Here is a 24,391-nt window from a genome sequence, read left to right as displayed (position 1 = left end):
TAGTCAAAGTACTTGCTTTCATGCTAGTTTCTTTAAGTCCCCTTTAAAGAAATCTTGCGTTGCTCTCTCTCCTTGCACTCTCAGACATTGCTTTTCCCTTTGAAAACCTGCAATATAGTGATTCTCAGCAGCTATTCCTTTATCTACTGGCTGGAAATACATGCAAAATAAATACTCTATATCCCCTGATATGTTCTTATCCATCAAAGGATGGCTTTAGGCACAATGAAATTAACTCTGCATTTTGTATTTTTTTCTTCTTCTTGCCTTCTTACCACTTGGCCCCTGAGTAGCCCCGGTCCCGTACTCATGCATGCCGAGGCACACACTTTGTCTTCATGGCACAGAATCAGCTCATAAGAGTCAGAGTTTAAATATGGCTGAGGGACATACAGAGATAAAGGGCTTGCAGACAGCTAATCTGTGCATGGAAGCTCAAGGCAAATCCTTAAATAAGGGGAACGGCACTTCTTAGCAATGGCAATATTAAGTCAAGAATATACTTGAAATCAAATTTGCCAGAATATGTAAAACCACCAGGTATGTTACATACGTGCCAGCATACTGATCCGTATTTTCTCCATATGACCTGCACCTTATACTCCATAGGTGGCATGCCAAACCCCATATGCAGCTAAGACAGCCAACTCTGGCAAGGGGTTTCAAAGGACATGCCCACTTATTAATTTTCCAGAAAACTTTGGTCCAGATGTTTTGAATTTTTTATGTATTTTTCTTTAAAAAAATAAAATATTCTTGCTGTTCAGTTGAAACCAGTCATTAATCTTCTTTTACCCAACTAAAGCAAAATGTATTTGTGACTCTGCTCTAGTATTCTCCACCCAATATACATTTATCTTTTTTGTGATCTTTTATTAAGGCATTGAAGTACTATTCTTTTAAAACAGAGGAAATTTACTTTCTGTAGCCTCTCTGGATAAGGTCTGGGATTAGACACAAATGTAAGGTCCTTCATCTCTGTCTGCAGTGCCATATCAATTTCTTCTTTCTGATACTCCACACACTATCTAAAAAAGCACCACAATGCTGAACACATTGGCCTCAGTAGTCCAGGAAAGGGCTGAGGATGCCATGTCAGCACAGGACAAGCTGTTGCTGTCCCCTCCCCTCCCCTCCCCTCCCCTCCCCTCCCCTCCCCTCCCCTCTCCTCTCCTCTCCTCTCCTCTCCTCTCCTCTCCTCTCCTCCCCTCCCCTCCCCTCCCCTCCCCTCCCCTCCCTATAAGTCTTTAATTCCACTTGCAAGGCGGGTGCCAAAAACCCAATGAGAAAGCACACACTGCTAGCCTATGTGATAGACCTTAGCATTCCTTGGTGTCACAAATCCTTCTCATTACCCACTATTTTGTTATTGATTTTGTTCTTACGAACTGAAACCTTGGCTGTGGAAGTGCAGGTGTTTTTAGGTACCATAATGCAAAAGACAAGACATACACTAAAGGCTGTAGTCATGCCACTCTTCAAGAGTGGTGATGAGACTGACTAGAAGCCACCCACCCACGGGGACCCCATAAGCAGCACTGAATGGCTATGCAGGCTGCTCATCCTTCCCCCTCCATGCACCAACAGCAGACATATTCCATCTGCTTGGAATATTCCCCAGTCCAAATGTGAGGCAGCAGCCGGGACAATATGCAGCACCAATGGTGATGCAGGCTGGGCACCTCCATCCCACTCTCAGCCAGCTGAGTCATGCCAGCAGTCTGAGGCAACACCACATTGTACCCCGTGCAGCTCAGCCTATGGTCCCGGGTGTCTTGCCAGGTACATCAAGGAAGGTGACAAAACAATTACGGAGAACAAAAAAAGAAAAGGCACATACACAGAAAGAGGGGGGAGGAGAGCTGGCAAGCAGCTCTCTGAGGACAACGTGATTCTGTAAGCCTCAACAACACCAATCAAGCACCGCAGATTTTAATCTTCACTGTAATTAACTTTATCGAAACGAGCAGCAGGCTGAGTGGCTTTGTTTTGCAGTCTTCTGGCAATTTAATGTGTCTTTAAAATGACTTGGCACTCCTAGAGGAAGAGGAGAGGGAGAAGAAGATTGATGCAGTGCCAAGCGTTTACTCCCACTAATGAAAAGGGGTTGTTAAGGCTGTTTGATCATATATTGTACCCTATTCACTGGGTGCTACTCATTGTTGTAACCACAGCATTCTCAAAACTGCCAGCAAAATAACCTACTTCCCAACACGTGTGTACCATGTAGCACAAAGTGAATGACACAGGTATTTAAAATTACATCTGAAGCATGTGAAAAGGTAATGTAGCATGAAATCAGTTGATGCACAGAGGCTGGTGCAAGGAAGACCATTCACTTAAGCCTTTCTGTTTGAGGAGGTGATGTGTTGCATCCCTTGCTAAATGACTTGCTGCAACTGCCTCACCATCTCAGAGGCCATCTCAGAGCTTGTGGTGGAGTCAAGAGCTCTGGGACGGGATGCAAATCGATGGGTAGGAGATATTTTATGGCAACACTTAGTCACAGTCACATGGCATATACAGTACATACATACCTGTGGTTAGTGTTTGGTGTTGACTGGATCTGACTATGATCTCACTCCACACCTTATTTAAGCCCACAGAATAATTCCCTAGAGGTCTTCAAAGGTACCTAAATCTCCCCTGTGAGTAGCACAAGAACTTAGATTAAATTTAGACCACGCAAATGTGATCGTTTTAATTTATAAAAACTCCTTTGCTTTCTGCACATTTCTTCATTGTTCTCTCTGACTTCTTGTGTTCCTGAGATAACAGACATGATGAATACCTGTGAACAGCCATGTTTCTTTGAGCTAAGAGCTCTACATGGGCCCAGCAGGCCAGGGTTAGATTTTTACTTCCATCAGCTGTGTAGGTGCTACCAGCATGGTGCCATTGCACATTTCAGCAGTGACATGGGTGGAGCAGAACAGGCAATTCAGAAGGGACAAGCATGGGGTGGCCAAGACAAAGTAAGCAGCAGTGTATTGGTGTGTTATAATCAACCTCTCAGAGTAGTTAAGATTTGCTTCTTAACAATCTTCCCAGCCTGTTGCATCACTTACGGCTGATGGATCACACACTCAGTTACTGTGTGATGCATTCCTCCCTTGGAGACACCAGTGTTGCCTGTTCAAAAAGGGAAGATGCTGCCTTTGGGATGGGATTTAGTGTCTATGAGGTCAGGATCTTAATGAATATCCTGCAACACCTCCTAGTATCAACACCTTGTTCCCACTATTATCACCATGCACCAGTTGCCTGGGCTTTTCTTGATGTTTCTATGGAACCTGGTATAAATCCTTCTCCAATGCCGCTGTTCATGTCAACCCTCATGGCATTTGAGCCCAGGCAAGACCAGTGTCAGTGCATGACCTGACTGCAGCAAGCTACACCCTCAGGGTCATTCATTCTATTAGAAACACAAGCTGCTCTTTTTTTTTTTTTTTTTTTTTCCCAGGGCTGGAATGAGACATTCTACAGATATGGTGCTTTCTTACAATGGTCCAAACAGAAGAGAGACGAGGTGACTGGAAGAGTGAAGGGGCCACTGGATACAGCTATACTAGAAAAACAGGGTTTGGGAATATCTTCATGCTGATCACCACGAAGACGCCTGCAGCTGCATAAAGCTCTGCCTGCATCCAGAGTAGGGTAGCCATGTGCAGACTGACTCTGGGGAATGACATGTGAAACTATCCAGTCTTCAAACCATGCCCAGCAATTCCATAGGCAAGCACAAGCTGTCATAGGCCAGCAGTGTGCCTGAGAAGTCTAACAGGACAGCCAATAATACTTTCATTTCCAAGAGTGTTCCTGGGCGCTGTTTAGTTTACTACTGTAACTGCAGCCACTCAGTCCCACCCTGCTAAAACCATATTTCCTTGCAAATATCTTTCCTGGTACTTCCACCACCTCCCAAAGCTTTGGCAATAAACAAGCCAATGCATCACCTGTTAGGAAGACTGCTGAACCTGCACGGATTAACATTTTTTAAAAGTAATGGTGTGTGGTTGAGATTCAATAATACCTCATCAGATGTACAAGAAAAGCCAGAAGTGAGAAGGAGAGAGAAGATATTAGTACTTTAAACCCACCATGTACTAGGCATTGCTGCATCAATCATGATAGAGTTGGATGGGAGGTGCCACATTCCCACGTTTCAATGTCAATTGCCCAGTACCACAAGTGATGTCGAGCACCAGGGTTGTAAACCTCAGTCCTCTTGAAGTGAGTGCAAACATCTCTGGGTGCATTGTGTTACATGTCTCTGCATGCCCCATTTGGCGCTTTCCTTCAAGCCAGCTGCCCATAAAGTGATTCTCAGCACCTCTACGAGGCTGCTTCAGGTACGTGGAGATAGTTTCTAGCATGTTCAAGTTGCTTAGCTCTGGAGTAATGATCTTTGAAGCCAATGGGAACCTGTCTTGGTTTCAGCTGGGACAGAGTTAATTTTCTTCCTAGTAGCTGGTGTAGTGCTACACTTTGGATTTAGTAAGAGAGTAATGTTGATGTCACACTGGTATTTTTAGTTGTTGCTAGATATTGTTTATATTAAGTCAAGGACTTTTCAGGTTCCCGTGCTCTGCCAGTGGGGAGGTGCACAAGGAATATAGCCAGAATAGCTGACCCAAGCTGCCAAAGGGATATTCCATACCATACAATGTCATGCTCAGCATATAAACAGGGGAGTTGGCCAGGACGGGGGGGGGGGGATGCACACAATGGGATGATCACTGCTTGGAATGGGATGAGCATCAGTCATTGGGTGCTGAGCAGTTGTATTGTGCATCACTTGTTTTGTATATTCTGTTATTATTGTCACTGTTGTTGTGGTCCGTTTTGCTCTCTTATTAAACTGTATTTACCTCAACCCACAAGACTTTTAAAATTTGATCTTCCTCCCTATTCCTTTGAGGCAGGGGGCAGCAAAGGGAGCAGCTGCGTGGTGCTGAGTTGCCAGCTGGGGTTAAATCATGACAGAACCTGGGGGCTGGGAACTTTAAGGAGAGGGCATTCCTTTGCATAAACCAACATACCACTCACTCTCCATAAATCTGTATACCTCATTCCTTAATACAAGTAGCCGAGGGACACATATACTCATCTGCACTGAGAGCTTCATGGTGGGAATACTGCTCAATAGCATCTTATTTAGTATCAAGCTCTGCTAATCTCAGGGGTATTTTCCCAGTCACTAATTAAAAGCAACATGAATATAGGGAAATCAAGCCACATTGCTCCAGTCTATTTTACAGTTTATTAACTTAGCTTTGTTTTGTAGTCAAATCTAAGGATTAAGTTTTTTTGTTTGTCTGTTTTGGGGTTGGGGTTTGTTTTGTTTAAAAATAGAGCATTTATTGAGAAATCATTGACTGAACACAGCCTTGTGCTCCCTATGAGAATCTGATAACAAGATGAATGCCTGGACTGCTTTGAAATGGACAGATCGATATTACAATATGAAAGTGAGAAAATTTAGGGTTAGAGGTGGCATGCTCGGTTCTGGTCTCACAAAGGACATTAATCAGGTATTATACCACCGAAGTCAATGCCAGTGGCCTGGGGTAAATATATTAACACAATCCTGAATCAAATCAGTAATTTTTGGAGTCGTGGAAGGTGAGGAAGTATGGTTAAGTGGGACAAAATAGCAAATTAAATAATGTATGGGGCAATTACAGACTGTTGAAGGGAAAAGTCCAGCTTCCATTTGCTTAAAATGGAGATGTTCTGGATTTCTGCTGGGTGGAATAGAGAGGGTGATGAAGGAGATTTGTGCATTTATTCCTGAAAGGAGCTGAAATACAAGACCACTGTAAGTGCATGTAATACAACCAAAGCTCCACAAGGAAAAAATACATAAATTCTGATTCAGCAGAAATCTTCCAATTCACCCCAGTGGTAAAAGGAACAGGTTTCAAAGTCTAACTAGCCTAAAGATGTACTTTTGATGCAGCCTGTCTTTGGCCTGAGGAGCTAATTCATATCTGGCAGGTTGCCTTTGGCAGCAGCTTCTCTTATCTCTAAATTCTCCCTCCATAACAGCCTTAATTGTTCCTTCCAGAAGGAAAAGGTTGGTGACCCCTCAAGATTTCCCAGGCCTGCAATTACTACCAGTCATTGAGCTTGTCCGTTGTGGCAACAGTAACACTCTCCCTGACTTCCAAAGCACTTGTCCAGTCCATCATACTTACAGTATGGCTTTTTTTCAGCTTCCTTGCAACAGATTTTTGCCTAGCATCACTGCCCTCCCTGGCTTATTACTTTTGTACCCTCTACCCTGCAACACGTACTTCAGTGCTGCAGCATCTGTAAGGCTGTAAAGACAATCCCCTTCCTCCTGCAGACAAGCAACAGCCATGCCAGGATTAAACTGTTCATTTAAGAACGATCAGGTTTACATGTGGTGTGTTTTCTTTTATTTTACTAAAGGAAACACATGAGTGAGTGATTAAAGCAGACACTTGGGTCGGTGCAGTTCATTGAGATTGCTGTTGTTTGCTTTGATGGGATTCCAGTTTGCAGCAAATTTCCTCCCCGTGATTAGCCTGGTATGGAATACACAATGCTCTCACCACTGGAATAAGACCTGAGGAGAGCACAGATAGCATGTTTATGCACTGATGTGCTTGATTATTTATTGCCGTATCATCTCGGTGGGATAGCAGAGGTTAACACAGGGATAACAGCTAAATCATCCTAGAGCTTACTATGGTGTCCTTCATTAAGCATTACAGGATGATCCTGAGTGGGGGAAACAATGCCAGGCTTAACTGAACTGATCACCCCTCTGCACCCCATAAACAGCTTGTGGCAATTTTTAACCCTACTTGGTAGTCACAAATTCCCACCAGAGTAATACTGCTGTAATATGTGGCTGCCCACTATGCTTCTCTCTCTCTCTCAGTGAGGCTTTTTGTCTGCCGTCACGGTTTCATAATCATACAGAGCTTTAGCTGTGGTGGGAAGGGGAACCCAGGGAGAAAGCCCACAGCCCATATGAGAGAGAGGACATAACCCTCCTCTTTGTGTCCTTTTGCCTGCAGATCTGAATGGCAACCCTTCCCCATACAAGCATTATTTCCCTGTTATCTTAGGGCAACAATAGAAAACCACCTCCTGATGAGACACTAGCATGAACAGTTGTGCTTCTGCTGCAGCATTAGGAATGGACTCAAATTGTCTTAAATGCAGCAAGTTCATGACTTACATGCTCTCTGCCTTCGTCACAGACTACTCACTTAGTTGGTGCCCTAGCTGGTCTACAGTACGTCTGGAGGACCACCTCCAGGTCACAGTTACATGCAGATTGACTGTTCACACACAGCCTGCAAGCACAGCCCCATGTGTAGCTTAGCACAGACACCCTCCCTGCCATACTGTGGCACAGTGTGGGTTAGTAGGAGGCCACACAAAGATGTCAGCAGAGTACCTGGAGGCACATGTAAGGTGGCTGGGTGAGTGGGGTACCAGAGCTAGTGAGCAGAGCAGCATACTGCTCAGCTTGTGAGTGGGAAGGGCTGAGCACAAATCAGCCACTGACTTGGATGGTGGTAAGCACGGACCAGCCCTGCATATTAAGGCAGTAGTGTGAGCTCAGGGTCCACTACGGAGCCAAGTGCCCACAGCTGTCCTTTAGTGGCTCCCAGTTGGGTCCCAGTGTCCCAGTTGAAGAATTCAAGTGAACAATGTGACCAGTAGCTTTCATAGCCTGGCTACGAAAGTTTTCATGGCTTACAGGCTTTAAGAAAGGTGCGTGAAGTAGCACTAAACGTGCCCAGTGCATCCCTGCTATGAAAAATAACCTGCCACAGGGTTTGCACTGTCACCAGGGCTGTCCACCACTCCATGGGAAGCAGGAGTAGAAAAGCCCTGATGGTGTCCCCTCAGCCCAGGGACAATGTCTGTTGTGCCGGACAGGTTAGGGACAACCTAGTGGTACTGTGGCTCTCCTGGCCAGACCTACAAGCTGCAGGAACACCCATCAAAGCAGCACTGGCAGCCTGGTCTGGAAGAGCAGGGTGTTTTCCCAGCTGCAGCACAGTAGTCCAGTGGGCTTAAAAACTGGCAGAAAGAGACCTTGCAGTTTCAGTTGCTTCTTGACCAGCTGGAACTTGCCTAAAGGCTGCCTGCTTGCCACCAACTGAGAGAAGCCTGTAGAGTGAGGCCACCATGGGTCATAGTGACAGTCCCTACTGGTCAGTCCTCTCATAGCAGTAGCAGGACTAAAAGGAGCAAAGTAGGAGGCAAAGGCAGCCCCTTTCCAAAGGGAGAGGGAGACCATGCAGTTGGCAGCTGTGGTGGCATCACACAATCCATTTATCCCTCCTGGGAGACCATGAATGAAACCAAAGTGGCTTAAAGCTCCCTTTGGTGACTGGAAGCCAGTTCTTTAGAAACTGAAGCCTCAGAAATGAAGGGAGAGAAGCGGCCCACAGAAACTGATCTGGCAGATTACTAGCCAGCAGCAGCCACCTGAAGAACTGCAGCACTTTGCTCTTCGTCCTCTTCTCCCACTATCATCCTTTCACAAGAGGTTTGAGTGAATGTGAGTGTGCCCCAGCCTTTCAAACTCTCCTGCGTTACCAGCCAGACTTGTTCAGGATTGCCATATTCCATAGGGGTCTCCAGTGTCGACACTGCCCAGGGTCAACTCCACTGATAGAGCAGATCAGCAGTCACATGCCCAGAGCAAGATACTTTATTATTTATGCATATAATCTGTTTCAAAAAGACATGGTAGTAACCTGCCTGAACTCACCGGGCACAGACTGCAGCTGGTCTCTTTGGCAGCCTCAGCTGGTTTCATCTCTGCTGTCAACTTTGCTGCAGAGTGGTCACTTGGTGAGGATCCCCCCCCGTCCCTGGTGACCACACCAATTCCTATGAAGAAACTCCAATGCTCCAGGAGGTTTGAGAGGCTTGTACTTGCTAGCAGTTCACACGAAAGCCAAATTAGATATGAATGGATGTTAACTCAGACATTAATGTTTAAATGAAGATCTAAAACCAACTAGTCAAACAAAACATTATTCCAGGGATAACAAAAGGTTCGCCAGCACTAATCCACCGCAGAACAGGCATGCTATAGCATAGTGCTTCACAGAAGAGAAATTTTGAATCAGCATCTTGGATAGCACTGCAAGCATCTTCACCTCTTTCTACAACTCCCAGGAGAATTGCTTGTGTGTCTTCATTAGCACAGCAGGAAACCTAACCAAACCTAAGGCACGTGGGGCTACTCAAGCTCTGAATGGGGCTCAGTCTGCTCCTAGCAGCAGGGTGGGTGCTCTAGGACAGGCTCCTTACTGAGCTACTCACGCTCTGGTTCTCCAGAAGCAATGTGGGGATGCAGCTGGACCTCTTCTGGTTTTGGCCCAGATTCACTAAGCACTGTCTCCTGCTACCTTCACTGGCCGTGCCTGGAGTGCCCCAGGGATCAGGACTGACTATGCACACCACAGCTGTGTGCACACCCTGCAGAGAGGGGCTGGGCCTCCACACAGCAGAAAGTCATCCAGGGCTTGTCTGTTTGCATCCCCTGCTTGGTGGTCATCACATACCTCTCTGAAACCTTAAACAGGGGTTTGCATGAGCCAATTTTTGAGTCAGTTCCTCACCACTTTGTTGCTTCTACCTTTATTTGATCACACTCAGCATCCTCTTTTTTTTTTTCCATCCTGGAGCTTTTTCTCTAAAAACATTCCTGTCATAGACTGAATTAATCTCATTGCCCTTCCACAAACATCTGTGTCCTTCTTTCACCTTTATGGCTAAATTTGTCTGGCCTCTGCCTGGTTTTGCTGCTGTACCTTTTTGCCCACCACAAAACAGCTGCCAACACAGTCAGAAGTCACTAAAAGCTCTCTCAAGTGGAAGTCATGCTAACTCACAACATCCCAGGAAACCCTGTCTCTCCTGCGAATGCTGGATATTTGAAGCATGGCAAAGCAGCTTTCTGGCTATCCAGATGGTGGTCCAAATGATCCTCATGTCTTGTGTTGAGTAGAGCCTGGCCTCACCAGTCTCATGGGACCTGCTTTATTTGCAAGGAGCCCCAAGTTTTCCAGCCCTGGTGAAATGAGCTTGCAGACCATCCCTGTATTTCAAACACAAGGCACCTCAGAGCAAATATCCTGCCCCTGCAACAGCAATTTGGCCGCACCTGCTCTGTGCCTACAGAACAATCTTTGTGTCCTGAGAGGAGTTTCAGAAGAGCTTTATCCCTGGCAAACAAGACAGGAGAGATAAGGGAGGAAAGCTTTCCTTTTGGAAAGCAGTTTCATATAAATAACCCAACAGAGTCAAGCATAGCTCTCTTTACGACAGCATGTAACATGGGAAAGGCTGTAGGAGGGTGATCCTGTGTTATCATAACAGTTCTCCTTCCTCTCTTCTCATGCACCGCCTTTGCTCCCTTCCTCACAGCTTGCTCATCACCCCAGCCTGGGAAGTGGCAGGCAGGAGGGTGTCTGCAAACAGACTGTTGCTTCAGCCACCTCATGTGGGTGGGTGCTGCAGGGGGTTGCCACCAGGCCACCCCACACACAGCACCTCAGATGGCTGGGGACTCTGCTCTACAACTTCCTGGATCAAATCCCTTGCATTCAGCTTTCCAGGGCTGCTGTCCTAGCTGCAGAGCCACATACTCTATGAGGGGTCCGGGAGGGAGAGTGGTGGGCTGTCCAGTACAGAAATGTGAACAGGAAGCCAAGGAGCCTGTGTGCTGGGATTGATCTGTGCTCTCCTTGGTATTGCTCAGCAAACTCTTACCCTCAGGGGAAATAGAGGAAGTAGCACCTTTTGCTACCCACACTTAGGTCTGGCTCCTTCAGAGAACAATGTGAGAGCCAGGTTAGACTGGGCTTAGACTGATGTTTCTGTCTCAGCCACATGGGAAAAGGCCAGTATTGAAAAGACTCTCAAAAAAAACAACTATCGCAGGGTTTTGGTTCTGCTCATCTTCTGAACTAATTTGCCCACAAGTCGTGGCCTTCAGAAAACTGTGCTGGATCCTTCAGTCATCTTGGATAAAACAAAGGGAGGGGAAAAAAGAAACCATAAAACTGTCAATCATTCTTAATGTTAGATCTATCATTTAATTTATTTGGCTTTTTTTTCCTGTCTTCATAATTACAATATTGTACAAAGTGTAAGATAACAGTCAATCACTGTAAAATAAGATTTAATTATGTCATGATGAGATTCATTAGTTAATATTTGTATAGCACACTGAACATGTAAAGTGGTTAGCAAGTGCTAAGTATTAATCTTGCTGTTTCAGAAAACAAGGGAATTCGCATTGGGGGAGCAGAAAAAGCACACTAAGTAGATGTATTTGGGATGGATCTTCATCTAGAATAAATCAATGCTAGCTCTTTGGCTGGGCTGTCTTTGTGTCTTTGGCAGGAGTCTTGCCCTCCTCTTGGGCTATAGTTACACTCACAAGGCCCTCAGTGATGAGGCTCTGATGTAGCCAACAGAGGGGCAGGACCTTTTTCCTATCACAGTGTTCTTTTATATTATTTAGTACATCCAGTGTTTGGATGCCTTAACCTCTGTACCTTCCACTCTCCAGGATTTTCATGGCTCCAAAAATATTGTGTGACTATTTGGTCTCAACTCCTAACCCAATGCTTGCAGTAGCTGGGATTTTGTTTTCTCTGCAGAGGGCTGCGGCATTACAAGCCTAGTTTGGGTTGCCAGACTCAGGACATAAACTCTCAGTTTTCCAAATTTTTCACTAGCTTTTCTCACACTGGCATATTTGTCAAGGCAGGGCACTTCTTCATAGAGCAAAGGAAATTCAGAATGTCTGAGAGCTGATGGTCTTTCTTTGTGCTCTGAAGCTGTTCCCTTCCACAGGCAGTTGCTGCTCTGCTTGTAGGAGCTGTCACTTTCTCAGTAACTACAGCAACAAGTAAAACAAAACCAACAGTAGGTATGTATTGTAGACCATCAATTCTGGCCACCAGCAACCATCATACTAGGTACATACAGAGGGGGAAAAATAAAAGGTTCTTCACTCTGCCATCATGAACCAGACCATCACAATCACCGGAACAACATCTTACAACATGCAAGGAAAGGGGTAGGTCTAATACCTGACACTTTTGCTTCAACAGATTGTCTGTGGAGAAGCACAGAAGATGGTGAGGACTGACAGGCATTTCTTTATTGTTCCCTCCAGCAATTTTCCTTTGGCTGCGATGTATGGCTTCTAAGAAGTAATGAATGTGTTATAGGATCCACCAAGGACTATGCTATGAAAATGTAAACACCATAGGAAAAATATATTTTGGGGAAGGAGCTTATTAATATATAATAATGGGTGTCTCCTAATATGTATACTAAAGGGACTAACATAAGGTTGCACAGCTTTGACTTACAAGAATATTTAGAAAGAAAAAAAAAAGGATAAATCCACAATGCTACATGGCCATGTCACTATCAGTTGGCTAGCTGCATCCCAAACTGTCACCTCTCTGTTATATGAAATAGCACAGTTCATCTGCTCTGAGAAGCAGCCTAGAGGCTGCAGTCTCCTAAAACTGGCTGCCCTGACCTCCTGGCTTAGCTTCAGTGCCTGGGAGGCTATGACATTGCAGTGACAAAGCCAGCCAGTCCCTCTAAAGGCTGTTTTGATAAAGCTATCCAAAAAAATAACAACCCTCAAGACAATAAACGTAGTGGGATTGCCCTTGTCTGCCACAGGGGAACCTGGTAAGTTGCTACTTGCAAGAGTCCTCCGGGGTTTATGTGATTGAGTCTGCATACTTTGTCCCCTTAACTCACAGTTCTTCCTTACAGCTCCAAGAAGAGTGTTATTAAAATGCATTCACTCATTTTCATCATCCCCATCTCCTCTTCAAAGTGCAACAAAGTGCTCTTTGCCAGATAGCTGCTGTTTAACTCTCAGCATTGGTTCCTCCACTTTAGCTGGGTTGCATGTGGGGATTTACAGAGCTATCACACTGGAGTATCCATACCTGTGTACACTGAGGTGTGCTATCTTCTTCAAACGAATCCCCCACCCTTTCAAGATTCACTTACGCCCCTTTTAGGTACAAGCTCATCGTGCTCTGGTGGACAAAAAAGGCAGTAAAGGGAAGCAGTGGGTGCTACGCAGCCACCACAAAGCACAGAAATGCAGCAGCCCTATGAACCCCACTGTGTAAGTCAGGTAATGAACAAGGCTGCACACCAAGGAATTTATTGTTGCTGGAGCACCTTAATTAAGTGGGAACTGTTGGGAGAGTAAATACAGAAGTAAAGCAGCAGCTTCCCACACAGGAACAGCTCCCTCCACTGGTAAACCTGCTCTCTCTGGCTGCAAAGGCTTGCTTGCCCCTTCCTTCACGTTTTAAGTGAAGTAAGGAGTCTCAGCCATCCTCAAAAAGTTATCCTGGAGGAAGAAATATTCTGGGCACACAGGTTTACCAGTACTCTCCAGTGTCTGACAGGGGAGCAGCCAAGCTGCCCCACTGCCTGTGAGTCCCCATCTCAAGGTGTGACAAGCCCCACCACTCACACAAGACAGGCAGGCTGCAGTCAGGGTTCTCAGCCTCCCCATTGTGATCAACCTTCCCCACACTGCTGAAGGCAGCATAGCCCCCCTGGTCATCTCCTTCATCTCATCATTGTTGGGGGGGTGGGAGGAAAAAGGCACCTCACCTCTGCAGCTCCTCTGTTTGCTACACCAGCTCTTCTCCAGACAAAACTGCCTGATTATCCAACAAAAACTCATTTGCCCCAGAATGTTTGGCTTGCAGCAAAATAGGGCATAAGGGGGTACCAGGATGATGTGGAAAGCCAGGATTGTCACAGGCTAGTTCCTAAGTCAAGGGAGTTGGGCTGGTTGATTTTGGTTTTAAGGCGTTTGAATGAACAGCTGTATTTTTTTAGAACTGCTGAGCTCAGCAGGAACTCTGAGATTGCCTGCTTTTCTTGGAACTGACATCCTCATTATGGGGCTGCCTCAATGAGGTGTTTACCCACCTCAATTTAAGTTGTCATTTCTGTATTTATTTTAATCAACAGCAAGTCATAAAACAATACACTAGCAAAAAGATAGAGTGCTTTCTCCAATGATGCCTTCCACGAATAGATCCAGTCTGAGTCCAGGTTCCTAGCACAGATGTTCCTAAAAGGAGAGCAAGCCAGGAACCTAGGACTTGCTCCTCTGTTACGTAGGCTGTGATCTCCTTAGCTTGCTCAGCCAACACTTCCACCTAGTGGTCTACTCTACGAATACTGGGATGATGGATGTCCTCGTGTGTTAACAGGGGATCAGAACTATCTGCAGGGGTAAACAACAATCTCACAGAATAGTCAGATTATTTCTCGCTGGATTGTGTTGGGACAGTTAGAGTTCTCCTCCAAAGTGTAGGGCTGATTATCATGGAATGCTGTGCATACGACCAGCATGCACATTATAAAAGTAATCAGCAGTAAATTACATCTGAGACAACGCTCCATAGCATGTAAATGATTACTTTGGGTAGTCATTTGGAATAGATGAGTTTTGCAAAGTAAGTTTAAACAGTCCTAGCAGGTGACTGTGCTCTCCTTACAGGGACAAACTGCATTGCTGAGCAGCCACCACACAGGAGTGCACACAAATGGGTCTATCTGAGTGCTACTCCCACTCTGCTCCTGCTGCATGCACTTTCTGGGATAAACTGATTAAGCACTTTGCCTCGTTTTCGCTATATGAACCATGTTGATAATATTCTAGGGGAAGTATCTGAGCTAACTACCATGTTACTGGTTTGGAGGTTTATTTATACTAGTGCAGAATTCCCTTTAGGATTTTTGTGCTTGCTCTCTGATGTCTCACCTGGTTCTTGGCATTAGAGGAACTGTAAAGGATAGTGCAGAAGAAGGCTACTGTCAGATATTCTCTGTCTCTCAGGGCATGCTTGAGTAGATCTGAGGCCACAGCTAGGAGACATTAATTTTTTTACCTTCTGACCTGGGGTTTTGTTTTTATGACAGCACTGGGACTTTGCCTTAGGGACAGGTGACAGCCAGCATCACCTGAAAAATGTGTAGAAAACCCCCACAATCCAGTTATGCCCATTTTCCAGATCGTCTCCTAATCAACGTCAATGCTCCCTACACTACGACGTGTATTTCAACAGCAGTTTAATTCTCCCATGTGACACCAATCCCCTGGACCACTGTTTCCTCTGCAGAGAAGAAGAAGCAAGAAAATTCAGGCCTCAAAAGAAAGCGTGCACCAAACAAATACATCTTATTCTGCACCACAGTGAGGCAGTGAGGGAGTAAAGGTGACTGTGGACACCCTTGACACAATCAAGAACAGAAGTGAGGCTTCTGAAGACTCTATCCAGTACTTTATTTGTTAGGTTAGTCTTTCTCCTTCAAACATCTTGCTGCAAGATAAAGCCTCCAGGCAGCTATAAGACAAAGCTTTACTATTATTCTTTCTTTCAGGGCACAACAGCTCTACCTAATACATTTTTAAAGACTATATTCATCTAGGAAGATTATCAATAATTAAGAAAAGCAAACAATATTGTTATGGAAATTAAGGCACCTCTGGGTCTGTGAGAATACGGCATTTCCTGATGACTTACTGACATCCTTTCCAGCTCCTGGACAAACAGCACAGAGAGCAAAAGTCATTTGTGCCCCAGAGGAACCACCCTGCTGAGCCCAGGCTGATGCGCAGAGCTAATGATCTGTAATTAAAGACAAGCTGTCAAAGAATTTTTCACAGTTTTTCAGGGTTTTGTTCCTATTTGCACTAGGGCAGTGAGAAACACTTCCTCCCTCTTTGCCCTGCCATCACTGGGTCACTGAAGAGGCACCAGCTCTGATGGACCAGCAGGAATAATTTCTGCTGTCCCATGATGAGACAAAAGACCTGCTAGGACACAGAGGACTGGCACTTGTCTGTGCATTTTACAAGAACCATTTGTAGAGCTAGGGTCACCCACATTCATGCATGCAGATAGTGCAGCATATGTGCATGTTACTTTAACAGGAGTTAACCCTGACCTAAAGGAGTCCCTGCCATAAAATTGCCATGGGCAAGATGGGGTCTGTCCTTCTGGAGATGCCTGTGCTGCAGGCACCACTGCCTAGCAGACAGATTTCGTCTATTTTGGACACCAGTAGCTGTGTAGCCTTGGCAACACACAAGTTTCCTGGGGCCTGCCTGGAGTGTACTTAAAGCTGATTTCACTTCACTTTCATTGAGGGCCAAAGTAGTCCCTGGACATGCTGGGATGTGCTAGTAACAGAAAAAGGCCAATGCTGCTTTGATGCCCATAAATGGAGGTTAAATATGGGAAATGGAGCAATGCCATGGAAGGAAATGTCTTACTTCTTGAAATTTCTTAAAAACATATAAGTTTTTTTCTGACTGAGCTAGGTCTAACAGTATTCATCTAACCTGAGAAGGCAGAAATGGCTCCCACTCCCAGTGAAAAACTACTGATGAGCCAGCATCCCACTGCAAAGAGGGACTGTGGGCAGCAACAAATGCTTCTTCTTCCCTTCTTCCTCTCACACATCCTTATTTCTCCTGCTTTAAAGTAGTGCTGGAAGAAGCATTATATCTGCAGTACATCTCTGGCAGAGTGGCCACCAGAAATGAAATTACCACTCGTCAGCCAGGCTGTTGTGACCAACTGAGCTCAGGTGTTTCCACTTTAGTCACAGAATCACAGAATCACAGAACAACCAGGTTGGAAGAGACCCACCGGATCACCGAGTCCAACCGTTCCTACCAAACACTAAACCATATCCCTCAGCACCTCGTCCACCCGTGCCTTAAACACCTCCAGGGAAGGTGACTCAACCACCTCCCTGGGCAGCCTGTTCCAGTGCCCAATGACCCTTTCTGTAAAGAATTTTTTCCTAACGTCTAGCCTAAACCTCCCCTGTCGGAGCTTGAGGCCATTCCCTCTTGTCCTGTCCCCTGTCACTTGGGAGAAGAGGACAGCACCCTCCTCTCTACAACGTCCTTTCAGGTAGTTGTAGAGAGCAATGAGGTCACCCCTCAGCCTCCTCTTCTCCAGGCTAAACAACCCCAGCTCTCTCAGCCGCTCCTCATAAGGCCTGTTCTCCAGCCCTTTCACCAGCTTTGTTGCTCTTCTCTGGACTCTCTCCAGAGCCTCAACATCCTTCTTGTGGTGAGGGGCCCAGAACTGAACACAGTATTCGAGGAGCGGTCTCACCAGTGCCGAGTACAGAGGGAGGATAACCTCCCTGGAAGTCCTGAAGGTAAATAAAATATCTTGTCTCAGCTCACTTCCATAAAGCCACTGAGCTATATTAACTCACTTGCCTGTACCCCTGGAGCCTGCCTGGATAAAGGATTTCTTTACCAGCCCCGCATCTATGGAAAATTTTCCAGGAGTCTACTTTATTACTGTGGGAGCCACAAATGAGCTGAACAAGTTTTTGTTGAGCTTTAAATGACGCTCTTTCCTCTCTAAGTGAAATTAGTAAGGACAGGTGTGTCAGGTCTTATGACTTTACTGCCTTTCAGTGCCTAAAGTAAATATAAGTGCCCTAAGCTCAAGCTGGGAGTTGAGTCACTAAGCAACTCCAGTTTCAGCACAGGCTTGTATTCCTGTGGGTATGCAAGAGTTAATGCTATAATGCCACCTTCCCTCGGGTGCACTGCATTGTTATCCCAAAACTCAGCACTGTATGCTAGGGTGGGTGCTTTATGGTCGATGAGTGGCTTCACTGCTATTCTCAGTGCTGCTTCATTTATTTGCTATTGGAAAGACAGAGAAACAAATTGTGTGTCAGTGCCTACCTATTCTTTAGGGTTCATCCCAGAGAGGGAAATCAATGACTCAGGCTCTTCTTGAAGTATCTATGTTAAAACACAGGGAGCGAAGTCTGACATTTTGTGTGTGTGTGTGCTTCAGCATTGCCATTCATCTTCAGTTTCCAAATCAACAATTACCTAGAGTCCCCCAGGAGGGAAATGTGCTCCTCTCATAAGCTTGGAGCAATGACTCGGAAGCAGTGGTGTGTAACAGGATCCCCAGTGCTAGGCTTTGCCTGATAACCACATGTACTAATAAAATAACCCTGAGTTGGTTCCAGTCCTTAAAGTTCCCTTATTACTATTCTATGGGGCCTGTGTCGGGAAGAGAAACACCACTTGCCAGCAAAGTAATATCCAAATGCAATCCATGCTTAACATATTGCACGCAGCCCTTATAAATTCAAGTGAGTTCTCTGTGTCATCTCATTGACCTGACAGGACAATCACTCCCTGCTACTGTGCTGGCTGTGTCCCTTGGCAATAGCCCATGAGGAAAAAATTCTTCATTGATATATTTCCTTCCTAATTTCTTGATCTATATATTTTTTTTTCCTTTCTCACTGCCTAACTCCAGCTAGTTTGGAAGCAAAGATCAGCAAAACTTGAAGTTTTTTCTCCATATGCTAGATATCTTTTTTCTTGGCGGGGTTGGGCAGGGGGGAGAGGAGAAGAAAAAGTTGAATGAGGTCAGCATGAGAGGTCCATGGGGAATCTTGCAATAAAAATTTCTTGGCTTTGAGATGAGATGGTGCAGTGCATTCAGAGGTGTAGGTCAAAAGAAGATGCTCAAGTGCATCCCTAAAAAAAGAATCAGCTATTAAACTATGGGTTGCATCTCACCTAGCTTGATGTGGGGATTCCCTTTCAATACAGTCATGCTCTGTGTGTGTGCTGACTCGTTTGTGCTTACATGAGTGGGTAGAGCAGAAGCTTGCTTATTTTCTCTATGTTGTTTATGAGATTATTGATTATGAACTTTTTTCTGTATATAAGTCTGCTTCCCTCCTTACAGAATTTGTACCTATTCATGCCAGTGTTTAGTTATATATTAAAAGATGTCTGTTTCTTACCCAGGGGACATCGACATCAGTTAAAATCGCAGCACTCATCTTGTGGTCCAATATGCTACGGGTTCTTGTGCCTGCGTGCATAGGCATTGGTTTCAGTCAGACACTGCCTGGGTATGATAATAGCAGCAGAAGCCCAGACAAAGATAAAGGTTAAGAAGCAGGCAGAAGGAGAAAAGATTATGGAGAAGGTGGAGGAAAAGGAGGAGGGTGTAGGAAATAAAAAATAAGACAAAGAATATTCTATCACTTACCTTTCCCATTTACAATTTACTGATCTTCCTGCCAAGAAACAGTCACTCCCACTTTGATCACCAAGAGACTCAGAACCAAAAGGGGGGTGTCACTTGTTAAGACTTGGTCCCCAAGCGAGAGGTAGAGCTGCTAGATACAGCATCACCTCTTGGGTTCTGGCAGCCCTTTGCTCCAGCAGCCCAGCCACCACAAGAGGAAAGCTTAGCTTCTGCACCCCTAGCTGGGATGTACTCCCCAGGGGTCACAGCTCTGTCAGAGATGCCAGCTCTGGTCACAAAAGCCCACACTGTGGGAGCCAAGACCATGGAATGGAGCAGAAGAAAGGCAACATATAGTGCTACTGGGAGAAAAGGGGGACATGCATTCATAGAAATGAGGCAAGTGGCCAAAGTCCAGCTTTCCTGACTATGTGTGACAATACCAGGGATGATGCGGGGCACCTTCCTAGATTGGCAGGTGACAAGGACCAAGAGAAGACAGCCTTGTCTTGCCCTGTGCTGCTTTGACTATGAAGGTTAATTTTCTGTAACTCCTGGAGAAGCAGGAAGTTTCCACAAAACTGGCAGAAAGCTTGTGTTGAGCTAATATTTTAAAAGGGTAAAGGAGACGACCCAGGTAATTATAGGCTTGTCAGGCTGACATCGATCCTGGGTAAAAGAATGGAGCAGCTAATGGGGGAATATAATTCATGTCCATCAGCAGGGGTTTATGGAAAACAGGCCCTGTCAAATGAACTTAATATCATTCTTTGCCTTGATTACAACTTTAGTTGAAGAAGTCAATGGTGTTGATGAAAAAAACACTAAGAATTTACAAAGCATTGTGGTGTGTACCACACAACAGCTGAATTTAAATACTAGAACAATGCAAAACCCACAGAGTAGGTAGAAAGTGGAATAAAGTAAATAATTACTCCAAAAAAAATGGTTGAACACAGAAAGCTGTCATTCTGCAGTTGTCTTATGAGTTGGGTCCACAATGCTAAGTGGGTGGCATGATGGTATTTTACATTCATAGCTGTGTTCTACTAAAATCTGTCATATTAAAATCAGGACAGGTCACTGATACAAACAATTCAGTAATTTCTTGGTCAACTTGGCAGAAACAAGTATATCAGAACTATACATATTTCGGCTCAGGCATATGTGAAGTAAACATATTTAGGAACAGAAAATATTTGTGATATCTACAGAACAGAGAACAGGCAGGAATGTTTTTTAAAAAATGAGTTATGGATTCCAGTTAGTCAAGCACAAATATCCAGTTTAATACAGTCACCAAAACATCTGATAAAACACCTGACTGGGGCCTCCTCTGAAGGCAGTAAGAAGATAATGTCACCTTTTTTTTTTTAAACTGGTGCGATCACACCAGGAACCCAGACTGCTCAGCTCAAGAAAAATTTTGATCAGTTGGAAATGCTCCAGAGAAGATCTGGGACAAGCATCATGGGATTTTCAAACCTGAATGATAGCTGCAGGTGTGATCTGACCACCAACTTTTGGCATCCAACAGAGAGGAAGACATCGATAGCAAAAGTACTGTTGATTTCAGTGGACTAGCTACTTGCTGAGTGACGCCTGCCTCTGAATCACAGAATCATAGAATGGTTTATGCTGGAGGGGACTTTAAAGACCCAGCCCCCTGCCACGGACAGGGACACCTTCTACTAGATCAGGTTGCTCAAAGCCACTTCCAGACAGGACTTGAATACCTCCAAGGATGGGGCATCCATGACTTCTCTGGACAACCCGTGCCAGTGCCTCACCACTCTCATGGTAAAAAACTGCTTCTTAATATCTAATCTAAATCCACATTCTTCCATCTTAAAGCCATTACCCCTCATCCTGTCACTGAGCTCTCTGATAAAGAGCCCCTCCCCAGCTTTTCTTTAGGTGTCCTTTAAGTACCAAAAGGCTGAAATAAGGTCTCCCTGGAGCCTTCTCTTCTCTAGGCTAAACAAGACCAACTCTCTCAGCCTGTCCTCACATGGGAGGTGCTCTTCGTGGCCCTTCTCTAGACGCACTTTAACAGATCCACATCCTTCCTGTGCTGAGGACTCTAGAGCTGAATGCAGTACTCCAGCTGAGGTTTCACAAGAGCAGAGTAGAGGGGCAGAATCACTCCCTTTGACCTGCTGGTCACACTTCTTTTGATGCAGCTCAGGATACAGTTGGTGTTTTGGGCTGCAAGCCCACATTGCTGGCTCATGTTGAGCTTCTCATCCACCAGCACCCTGAAGTCCTTCTCTTCAGGGCTACTCTCAATCCGTTCTCCACCCAGCATGTACTTATGCTTGGGCTTGCCCCAGCCCACGTGCAGGACCTTGTTGAACTTAATGAGGTTCACACAGACCCACTTTTTGAGCTTGTCCAGGTCCCTCTTGATGGCAATCCTTCCCTCCAGCATGTCAATCGTGCCACATAGCTCAGTGTCGTCAGCAAACTTGCTGAGTGAATATTTAATCCCACTGTCCGTGTCTGCAACAAAGATGTTAAACAACACTGGCCTCAATACCAAACCCTGCGGAACACCACTTGTCACCAGTCTTGACTTGAACATTGAACTGTTGAGTTCACTCTTTGAGTGAAACCATCTAGCCAATTCCTTATCCACCAAGTGGTCCATCTGTCAAATCCATTTCTCTCCAGTTTATAGATAAGAATGTCATGTTGGACAGTGTTGAATGCTTTGCTTAAGTCCAGGTAGATGATGTCAGTTACTCTTCCCTTACACATCAACATTGTAATCCCATCACAGAAGGTCACCAAATATGTCAGGCATGATTTGCCCCTAGTGAGGCCATGTTGGCTTTCACCGATCAGCTCCTTATTTTCTGTGTGCTTCAGCAGAGCTTCCAGACAGATCTGCTCCATGATCTTGCCAGGCAGAGGTGAGACTGACCAGCCTGTACCTCCCCAGGTCTTCCTTTTTTTCTTTTGTAAAAATCGGAGTTATGTTTCCCCTTATCCAGTCAGTGGGAACTTCACTGGACTGCCACAACTTCACAAATATGATGGATAATGGATGGATGAAGCTAGTCCTTAATGTGTAACTCTACTGCTAGCTAGTATTTATCTCCTGTGTCTATTGGAAAGGAACGTTTACTTGTGTGCTGTATCAGGACACTGCAACAACAACTAAGATAATAGCTGAAAGCTCTGCCTCAGTGGCAACTCACTACATAGTTATGTATTTTATTTTTGTCTCCCCTCAGTACTAGGCAGACTTTGAAGTTTCTCTTTTACCCCAAGTGGCACTTTTTTTGCCTCAGAGGCACCAGGAGGTGCTCAAGTTAGCTGAAGATGTTCTCGCAAAACCTTTCTGTTGAAAATACTAACATGCACGATGCAGCGCTTAATTGGATACCCTTTACTGTGGTTTAAGCCACAACACCAGGTTGAGCTAGTACAGATGGCTGTACATTATTAATTGATTGCTAATAGTGGACTTGCAATCGTATAAATAAAGTCCCTGGCATCTGCATTGACAATCAGCAGCATGTGGAAATGTTTTGGAGAGAGGTGAGCTCCCAGCCTCTGTGGAACGCAAGCTGCCACTCTGCATCTTAGCTGAGAACAATTTGTATTTCAATTAGTGAAGAGCTCATCAGATCCTTTGGGAAAAAAAAAAATAAAAATAAGGCTGACCTGTAAACCCATGCTGGGGGCTGGATTTTCTATTTGCTTAACATTTTCCAGGTCCAGAAATAGAAAGGGTGAGTGACTAATAGACTTAAGATCTCCAAGGTGAGATGATGCTAGTGACTGAAGAATATGCATTAGCTGGCATCAGCACAGCCAGAAAAAGGAGAAATCCACTTAGAGCTGCTTCTCCTGTAAGATAAGCCCCTTGTTCACAGAGTGAGAAGCCTCCTCCCTGCTGCAGCAGAGAATTAAGTTAGTCATTTGTTACTGTGTCTTGCCAGCACACAAAATAGCAGCCCTGGGCTGTAATCTCCACTCATCTGAGTCTGCACAGTAATTGCTGGTAGCCATGGAAACAAAACTTCCCACAGTCATTTATAAACTTGACCCTCCTTGCTTCCTTATTGCTGTATTCAGCCAAGCCCTTGATGAGGGTAAGTGAAGAGAGAGGAAACCGTAAACTGCACTTTCAAACTAACATTTGGCAGCAGAGCACAGAGAACTGGCCAAAAGCCCATCGTGCGAGTAGGAGCCTTTCCAAAGGCACCACTAGGCTTAGCAACAGGCTCTTGGTAGAAGCAGTGATGATGGAGCAATGCCACCAGCTATGATAAGCTCCAATTAATGACTAACACGCCTTTATCTGCGTTGCATGGCATGTGAGGCTGGCCTCCTCACCTCCAAATCCCACCAGCTTCTGGAGACTCTTGGCCTTGCCACCTAACTTGCCTTCTGCCTAAGATCCCCCCAATTATAAGCTGGGGGTAGCCTATTTCACAGCATCATGATGAAGAAGAAATTATGAAGGCCTCCGAGCAGCCGTAATAGTTGCTCTGTAGAAGGCCAAAATCCTCATGCTTTTGTTTTCCTCATTAAAAACTCAAGGGTACAATAACAATTCTAAAAATATTCCCAGCCCAGCCAAGGCTGGAGGAACATGCCTAGCTGATATCACTCGGAGAACTCAGTCTCTCTGCCTACTCGTAAAAAAAGACCCAGGGGAAGTAGTGTCTGAGGGATCCCTCCCACTATGCCTGCCTCTGCACCCTGAGCACCCACGGGGGCTCTTTCTGGTGGAGACATTGGGTCTTTTCATCCCCATCTGGTCACAGTCCACTATGAGAAGTGCAGAAATGATACAGGGCTTTGCACGCAGTGAAAGCAGCACAGGTAGCTTGTCTTGGTGACTGCCAGGCTTGCTCACTGCCAGCTCAGGAAGACCTGCAGCAAAAACCTTGACACGGAACGCCACAAATTCATTGCCCCTCCAAGCTTTCATTGCTCTGCTGTGAACATTTTGTCTTGGATTGAGACTGCCAACCTGATCCACATCACCCGTCAAATACTCACTGTATATACAACATTTAGATGGTCAAAGCCAGGTGAGACTTCTGGAATGACTGTCAATTCCACAACTCTGTGACCATCCAAAAACCTGATCGTTTTATCATCACTATGAAATACCTGCTGTACCAAGAGAAAACAAGGATTAGCTCTGTGGAATTTTGAAAGTTGGTGGATTTTGTCTAGCTTAATTATTCAAGCATCCTAACCTCTCGCACTTCAGGAACAGCAATGACCAAAGACTGACAGGAGTT

This window comes from Phaenicophaeus curvirostris, chromosome 1 (assembly GCF_032191515.1).
Source record: "Phaenicophaeus curvirostris isolate KB17595 chromosome 1, BPBGC_Pcur_1.0, whole genome shotgun sequence".
NCBI classification, from domain to species: Eukaryota; Metazoa; Chordata; class Aves; order Cuculiformes; family Cuculidae; genus Phaenicophaeus; species Phaenicophaeus curvirostris.
This window is presented reverse-complemented; position numbering follows the sequence as displayed.